The sequence below is a fragment of the Artemia franciscana genome, chromosome 5, assembly GCF_032884065.1.
Source record: "Artemia franciscana chromosome 5, ASM3288406v1, whole genome shotgun sequence".
NCBI classification, from domain to species: Eukaryota; Metazoa; Arthropoda; class Branchiopoda; order Anostraca; family Artemiidae; genus Artemia; species Artemia franciscana.
In genome coordinates, this window is record NC_088867.1 from 35916862 (window position 1) to 35926082 (window position 9221).

Below are 9221 nucleotides of genomic sequence, written 5' to 3' on the forward strand. Positions count from 1 at the left end.
GCAACGGACAATTGTCCATGGGAAAACAATCAGTATTAAGATCTATACCACATTTTTCTAATGATTGACCTTGAGCTTTGTTGATGGTTATTGCAAATGCTAATCGAATTGGGAATTGCAATCTTTTAAATTGAAAAGGCGGATCCGTTGGAATCAAGGAATGCGAGGAATAAGAACAGACTCACCCTCAAAAGGCCCTGTCAAGATTGTGGCCTCTATTACGTTTTCCTTTTTTTTACGGCGAGTCGCGCGCCATTGCAAAGCTTTGGTGGGTTGATATTTCTTAACAGTATTATTGGTACGCCTATTTTTAGTTGTAGCACGTGTGGTGGAAACCCTGAAAGATCCACGGAACTTAAAAATTCAGATGGATAATTAACTGCCTCATTTGGTTCCAAAACTGTGTCGACTGACTTGTAAAGGACTTCCTGGTCTGGAATCTTGGTTAAAACAATATTGCTGATTTCGTGGACGTCTATATTTTTGGGTGCAAGAATCGCTCTTTCACTTAGCCATTTATTATTTTTATAATTGTTTAGAATATTCGGAAATACTTTTTCAGTCAATTCATTTTTGGACGTCACTAATTTACAGAATTCAGCAGGTAGTTGTATACGTCCTGAAATTGAGTCTACTGGGAGCTTTCCGTTTCTAATTGCCAGCAATTGATCTGAAAATGTTTGACCAGAGTCATCGTTTTGCAATCGGACACGCATATTTGTAGTTAATTTTAATGTTTTTACGTGTACCCATAAATTTTTTAGGCAAGCATTCATTTCGTCTGCAGGGGTTGATCTAGGTATTATAGGTAATGTTTGCCTGAAATCTCCCGCAAGCAATATTAATGTGCTGCCAAAGGGTTTCGAATTCCCTCGCAAATCTTTACAACATTGATCCAGAGCCTCGAGCGATTTTTTGTGTGCCATTGTGCACTCGTCCCCAATAATAAGTTTGCATTGCTGCAATACTTTACCCATCCCAGATGATTTGGAAATATTGCACGTGGGAGTTTCTGTATAATGCAAATTCAGAGGCGATTTTGAAGCGGAATGAGCAGTTCTTCCACCGGGCAGTAACGTTGCGGCTATTCCGGACGACGCAATTGCCAACACTATATCATTTTTTGATCGAATTGATGCCAGAATCAGTTTAATCACAAACTTTTTGCCAGTACCTCCTGCCGTATCCAAAAAGAAAATTTCTCCAAAGTTGTTATGGACACAATGCATTATCGTATCATAAATGTCTCTTTGTTCCGATGTTAACTTGGAAATGTTATTTTGTACCTACGACAATAGATCACTCGTACTGTAACTTTGTTCACGATCCAATTCTACACATGTCGAAACAGCAGCGGTACGATTAGGTGAAGGCATTCCCAAATCCTGAAGAGGTTTGTTTGCCATATATACGCACAAATCATCTATAATAACTAAAGTGTAGTTATAAATTTCTGATGTAAAATCAAAAAGTCATATCTGACGTCTCTAACCGTTTTCGATGGAGTATATCTTCGGACATTTTCGATTTATATTTTCCCCATAACTCTGTAGGAGCTGAAGGAGAGCAAGTTGTTAGAATGATGCCAAACAATGCACGAAAGCTCGGCATGCACTACGGTAAGTGTCATGTATAGTACCGTTTACAGTTCTCAAATACTCACAAGACGTCGGACCGGGTACATTCACCAAAAGCAGGCGTAGAAAGAAGCATTCATGTTGATTGGGGTGAACGGTGTAGAATCTTCCTATCGTGGTATCTTTGAAGATGGTAGGTTGGCCGTCGACTGACTTACCTTGTTTTCGACGTTCAAATACTTTATTTTTAGTATTCCACGTGTAATACGAAGGCACTTCAGTATACAGCAGTTTTCTTGCAAAAGAATCATTTTTGCATAGCGAAAAGAAAGCAGTTAACTTTGTATCCGGTGGATTCAGGGCTCTTTGTTGGACGATGGATTCTGAAAAATAAACACGTTGACCATTCTGTAAATGTACCGCTAAGTGAACAACAGATGGACTACGTTCATGTATCGGAAATGAAAGAATTCGCCAAACAGCTTCATTACTGCTTATGTATCTTCCAGCCTGATATTGTACGATTTCGCTGATATCTTTGATTTCGGACTGTAAGCCAAAAAATGCCATGACACTGCCTTTGTTGACGTATTCACATATGTATTTGATTGCCTTTACGGAGTTACAGTATTCAACGTTTATGTGTGAATTAAATGTTTTTGATAAGAATGGGGAATATGGAACAACCCACTGGTTATCTACTTCGATGGTGGTACCGTTACGCTTCTTTATTATTGCTGTTTTACAGCCATCTTCAGTAGATCTTCTTCTATATTGTGGGTAACCATCATTGCCAGTAATTGTGTTGGGTACTAAAAGTCGAGGATATTGCTTTGTGCACCTTCCTTTGGCCATGCATGGTGAATTTTCGTTCAGTGCACCGCAAGGTCCATGTATCATATTTTTTACACCAATATCATATAACCCCTTATCGACATTTTCATCAGGTATTTCAGCGGAAATCACATCATCAATTTCGTTAGAAGTAATTTTATGATGTAGCCAGATTAGTATATGTGCGTGTGGCAATCCTCGTTTTTGCCATTCCACTGGGTACATCCAGCATCGCACTGACCCAAACACTTCAAGTTTTACTATGTAGTTTATCAGTGATTTCAACTTTTGCCGGAAGACACGGGCCGTAATGTATTGTCTATGAACCGCCGATTGTCCTTGAAGTAAAAGCTGCTTTATCTCGTCCCAAGATTGATTACATGTAAATGTAATAAATAAATCTGGACGACCATAGAGACGAACATACGCAATAGCATCTTGAGCATATTCATGCATATGCCGGGGACTGCCAGCATATGACGAAGGTAAAATCGTTAATCTTCCAACGTTTGTGGTATTCCCGTCATTTACAACTGCATCTCGCAAATGAATGTATTGTTCAGAGCGGAGCTTGGTCTGATTCAGACGGATAAATAGCAAACGTTCTGATTCAATTTTTGCATACATATCAACGACGTATAGGTAAAACAATTGACGGCATTTTAAAATATAATTGTCTTCATCCTGCCTAATCATTAGTCTATAAGAATAATATTGCATTGCACTGCATTTCTTATTCATTTCTTTGTTAGTGGCTGGATTTATCAATTTAATATTAAAGTGATAGCCGTCGGCTCCATCCCAAAAAATGATAGGATATTGTAGGGCATCGTAGCATCGATGAGTTTCAGCAATTCTTACCAACTGAGCGTTTCGCTTATGAAGAATAATATCTCGAGGTAAAAACTGATCACCGACCATAACGATTACCACTTCGTCGATATTTGGAGCATCGATGGTTGGCCAGGAGGCGTTTTGTCAGCGGAAATAACAATTTTATACGTATCAGTAGGCATCAAATCGATGGCTGTTTTGAACAGACGCACTAAATTATTATTTTCGTGGAAAAGATGTTGCAATTGGGAAACGATTGTCCTTTCAACGTCGGGAGAAATTTCGCAACGTGCATTCAATTCAGAATTTCTATCACTGATGAAGTACAATTGTAAAAATCTATGATTCTCGCCTGAAAATGGTAGTAGAGACCCTGCTCTATGATAAATTCGCCCTTTTACTTTGAAAGTAGGCATAAATTGATCTGGATTTTCGATTTGGGCACCAAACGACGTCATTTGGAAACATGAGTTATATTTTCTGATCTGTGATAAAAAAACGCTTAGATTCTGACGTAGTTCCAGTAAGCAAAGTCTTCAATGGCTCTGGTGGTGCAGCCAGTAGAGGAAGTTTAACTTTTCCTGAGGCGCAACACATTCCCATTGTTTCACCATTAAATTTCAAGGCCTTGCAATAGGGAAAAATTTTAGACATAGTCCCGATTTGAACAGATCTACTCAAGCTATAATCATCGACTGGGCTGTACCTGAATGCTAGGCAAAAATTTTCAGGTTGCTCTTGTGATTCCTCGGCACGCTTTCTTTTGGTGATTTCTCTTTGAGACGCAAGCCTAATTTCACGCTGTTTTTCTGATTCCTCGGCACGCTTTCTTTTCTTACTTTCTCTATCAGCCGCAAGCCTGTTTTCTTGCTGTTCTTGTGATTCCTCGGCACGCTTTCTTTTCTTACTTTCTCTATCAGCAGCAAGTTTTTTGGCATAGACTCTTTGAGCATCTTCCTCGGCTGTTGCCATTGTAAGTTCTTCAGTCAGTTTACAATTAAACATTTTTCCGTGAACGAATGTTTTAAATACCTTTAATGACGTCATCGTCATAACAAACATAGCGACAACTAACTTCATGACGATATGACATGATGACATAAGGTCACTCGACAGACACACAGACAACTTATTTTTATATATTTACTAGCTGTTGGGGTGGCGCTTCGCGCCACCGCAACACCTAGTTGGTGGGGGCGCTTCGCGCCCCCCAAGCCCCACCAGTGCGCATAAGTCGTTACGCGCCATATTAGTTAAGCGCCATTGTAGTTGTTTCCCTGTGTCCCACCTGTGAATATATATATATATATATATATATATATATATATATATATATATATATATATATATATATATATATATATATATATATATATATATAAGCCATAGCCATAAGTCGTTACGCGCCATATTCGTTAAGCGCCATTGTAGTTGTTTCCCTGTGTCCCACCTGTGAATATATATATATATATCTATCTATATATATAAAAATAAGTTGTCTGTGGATGGATGGATGGATGGATGTGTGTCAGGTGACGTCACCTGAAAAAACTGGATTAGGTGACGTCAAAACTGAAAAAACTAAAAAAAGGCAAAAACTACAAAAAAAACTAAAAACTAATAAAAAAAATAAAAAAGCTAAAAAACTAAAAAAACTATAAAGTTAAAAACCAATAAAAAACTAAAAAAAAAACTGAAAAAACTAAAAAAAGGCAAAAACTACAAAAAAAAAACTAAAAACTAATAAAAAAAGTAAAAAAGCTAAAAAACTAAAAAAACTAAAAAAACTAAAAAAAGGTAAAAAACTAAAAAAAAATAAAAAATAAAAAAAAAACTAAAAAAAAGGAAAAACTGAAAAATAAGCTAAAATAAAGGTAAAAACCAATAAAAAACTAAAAAGAAAAAAAGGAAAAAACTAATAAATGACGACACTCAAAGAGAAAGCGACCAGGACAAAAGGAATGTTCGATTAGCAATCAACAAAGCACCGGGACACAGGGAGTATAAATGACGACCAGGACATAAGTAAAAAAAAAAAACTATCTATATATATAAAAATAAGTTGTCAAACTAAAAAAAGGCAAAAACTACAAAAAAAACTAAAAACTAATAAAAAAGCTAAAAAACTAAAAAAACTAAAAAAAAGGCAAAAACTACAAAAAAAACTAAAAACTAATAAAAAAAATAAAAAAGCTAAAAAACTAAAAAAACTAAAAAAAGGTAAAAAACTAAAAAAACTAAAAACTAAAAAAAAATAAAAAAAAGGAAAAAACTGAAAAATAAGCTAAAATAAAGGTAAAAACCAATAAAAAACTAAAAAAAAACTGAAAAAAACTAAAAAAAGGCAAAAACTACAAAAAAACTAAAAACTAATAAAAAAAGGAAAAAACTGAAAAATAAGCTAACATAAAGGTAAAAACCAATAAAAAACTAAAAAGAAAAAAAGGAAAAAACTAAAAAAAATTTTCATCTAAAAAACTAAAAAAAACTAAAAAAGGTAAAAACTAAAAGAACTAAAAAAGAAAAAAATAAATGACGACACTCAAAGAGAAAGCGACCAGGACAAAAGGAATGTTCGATTAGCAATCAACAAAGCACCGGGACATAGGGAGTATAAATGACGACCAGGACATAAGTAAAAAAAAAATTAACAAAACTAAAAAGAAGGTAAAAACTACAAAAAAACTAAAAAGAAAAAAAAACTAAAAACTAATAAAAAAACTAAAAAATCTAAAAATCTAAATAAACTAAAAAAGAAAAAAAAAGGAAAAAAAATAAAGGAGAAAAACAAAACTAAAAAACGAATGTATATACAGACCGGTACACCGGGATACAAATGACGACCGGGACAGAGGGAATATAAATGACGACCGGGACACAGGGACACAACTACAACGGGGACACCGGGGGAAACAGGGGGATATAAATGACGACCGGGACAAAAAAACTAAAAAGAAAAAAAAACTAAAAACTAATAAAAAAACTAAAAAATCTAAAAATCTAAATAAGCTAAAAAAGAAAAAAAAAAGGAAAAAAATAAAGGAGAAAAACAAAACTGAAAAACGAATGTATATACAGACCGGGACACCGGGATACAAATGACGACCGGGGACACAGGGAATATAAATGACGACCGGGACACAGGGACACAACTACAACGGGGACACCGGAGGAAACAGGGGGATGTAAATGACGACCGGGACACCGGGACAGGGAATGGTCGATTAGCAATCACCATCAACAAAGCTCAAGGGCAATCATTAGAATCATGAGGTATAGATCTGAATACAGATTGTTTTCCCATGGACCATTATATGTTGCATGTTCAAGAGTCGGTAAACCTGACAATCTATTTATATGCAAAGACAATGGGACAGCAAAGAATGTTGTATATTCGCAAGTTTTACGTAGTTAAAACCATATATATATATATCTATCTATATTCACAGGTGGGACATAGGGACACAACTACAATGGCGCGTAACTATTATGGCGCGTAACGACTTACGCGCGCGGGGGGGCTTGGGGGGGGCGCGAAGCGCCCCCACCAACTAGGTGTTGGGGTGGCGCGAAGCGCCACCCCAACAGCTAGTATATATATATATATATATATATATATATATATATATATATATATATATATATATATATATATATATATATATATATATATATATATATATATATATATATATATATATATATATTTATATATATATATATATATATATAAATATATATATATATATTTATTTTATATATATATATATATATATATATATATATATATATATATATGTATATATATATTCAACTACGTAAAACTTGCGAATATACAACATTCTTGGTTGTCCCATTGTCTGTGCACATAAATAATTGTCAGGTTTACCGACTCTTGAACATGCAACATATAATTGTCCATGGGAAAAACAATCTGTATTCAGATCTATACCTCATTATTCTATTGATTGACCTTGAGCTTTGTTGATGGTGATTGCTAATCGAACATTCCCTGTGTCCCCTTCGTCATTTATATATCCCCCTGCGCCCCCCGATGTCCCCGTTGTTGTTGTTTCCCTGTGTCCCGGTCGTCATTTGTGTCCCGGTGTCCCAGTCTGTAATTTTTCTTTGAGTGTCGCGGTCGTCATTTATATTCCCTGTGTCCCGGTGTCCCGGTCGTCATTTTTGTCCCGGTCGTCATTTATATTCCCTGTGTCCCGGTCGTCATTTGTGTCCCGGTGCTTTGTTGACGGTGATTGCTAATCGAACATTCCTTGTGTCCCGGTTGCTTTATCTTTGAGTGTTTCCCGGTCGTCATTTATATTCCCTACTAGCTGTTGGGGTGGCGCTTTGTGCCACCCCATCAACTAGTTGGTGGGGGGCACTTCGCGCCCCCCAAGCCCCCCCAGCGCGCATAAGTCGTTACGCGCCATAATAGTTACGCGCCATTGTAGTTGTGTCCCTGTGTCCCACCTGTGAATATAGATATATATATATATATATATATATATATATGTTTTTAACTACGTAAAACTTGCGAATATACAACATTTTTCGCTGTCCCATTGTCTGTACATATAAATAGATTGTCAGGTTTACCGACTCTTGAACATACAACATATAATTGTCCATGGGAAAAAACAATCCGTATTCAGATCGTTACCTCATTAGTCTAATGATTGCCCTTGAGCTTTGTTGATGGTGATTGCTAATCAAACATTCCCTGTGTCCCCATCGTCATTTATATATCACCCTGTGCCCCTGGCGTCCCCGTTGTAGTTGTGTCCCTGTGTCCCAGTCGTCATTTATAGTCGACAAACATGACGTCAGTCGATACACAAACATGACGTCAGTCGACACACACGTCCCAGTCGTAATTTGTGACCCGGTGTCCCAGTCTGTAATTTCTCTTTGAGTGTCCCGGTCGTCATTTATATTCCCACTGTCCCGGTCTGTGTATACATTCGTTTTTGAATTGGTATGTGATGAAAAAAATTTTTTGTTTTTTCCTTTTTTCTTTTTAGTTTTTTTGGTTTTTACCTATTTTTTAGCTTTTTAGTTTTTTTTTTCTTTTTTCTTTTTAGTTTTTTTTTAGTTTTTTTTATTTTTAATTTTTTTAGTTTTTCTTTTTCTCCTTTATTTTTCAGTTTTTTTCCTTTTTTAGTCTTTTTTCTTTTTCAGTTTTTAGTTTTTTTATTAGTTTTTAGTTGTTTTTTTTTCTTTTTAGTTTTTAGTTTTTTACCTTCTTATAGTTTTTTTAGTTTTTTTTTAGTTTTTTAGCTTTTTTAGTTTTTTTAGTAGTTTTTACGTATTTTTTAGTTTTTTTTTCTTTGTTAGTTTTTTTTCTTCTTTTGTATTAATGCTAAAGCCAAGGTTCGAACCGGGAACCTCTCGGACCTAGAACCTGGAACATAACGCTTTACCAACTCAGCTACTTCGGCTTGAATACATTTTGAATACATTCGTTTTTGAATTGGATTGTGATGAAATAATTCAGACGTCATATGCAGACAGTGATGTCATTCGACAGACACACAGACAACTTATTTTTTTATATATATTTTTTTTAGTTTTCTTTTTCTCTTTTATTTTTCAGTTTTTTACCTTTCTTTAGTTTTTTTTCTTTTTCAGTTTTTAGTTTTTTTATTAGTTTTTAGTTTTTTTTCTTTTTAGTTTTTTTGCTGTTTTTACCCTTTTTTTAGTTTTTTAATTTTTTTTCTTTTTTGGTTTTAGTTTTTTGTCTTTTTTTAAGTTTTTTTTTAGTCTTTTAGCTTTTTTAGTATTTTTAGTAGTTTTTACCTGTTTTTTTGTTTTTTTTTTAGTTTTTTTCTTTTTTAGTTTTTTTTTTGTATTAACGCTAAGGCCAAGGTTCGAACGTGGAACAACTCGGACCTAGAACCTGGAACATAACGCTTTACCAACTCAGCTACTTCGGCTTGAATACATTTTGAATACATTCGTTTTTGAATTGGTATG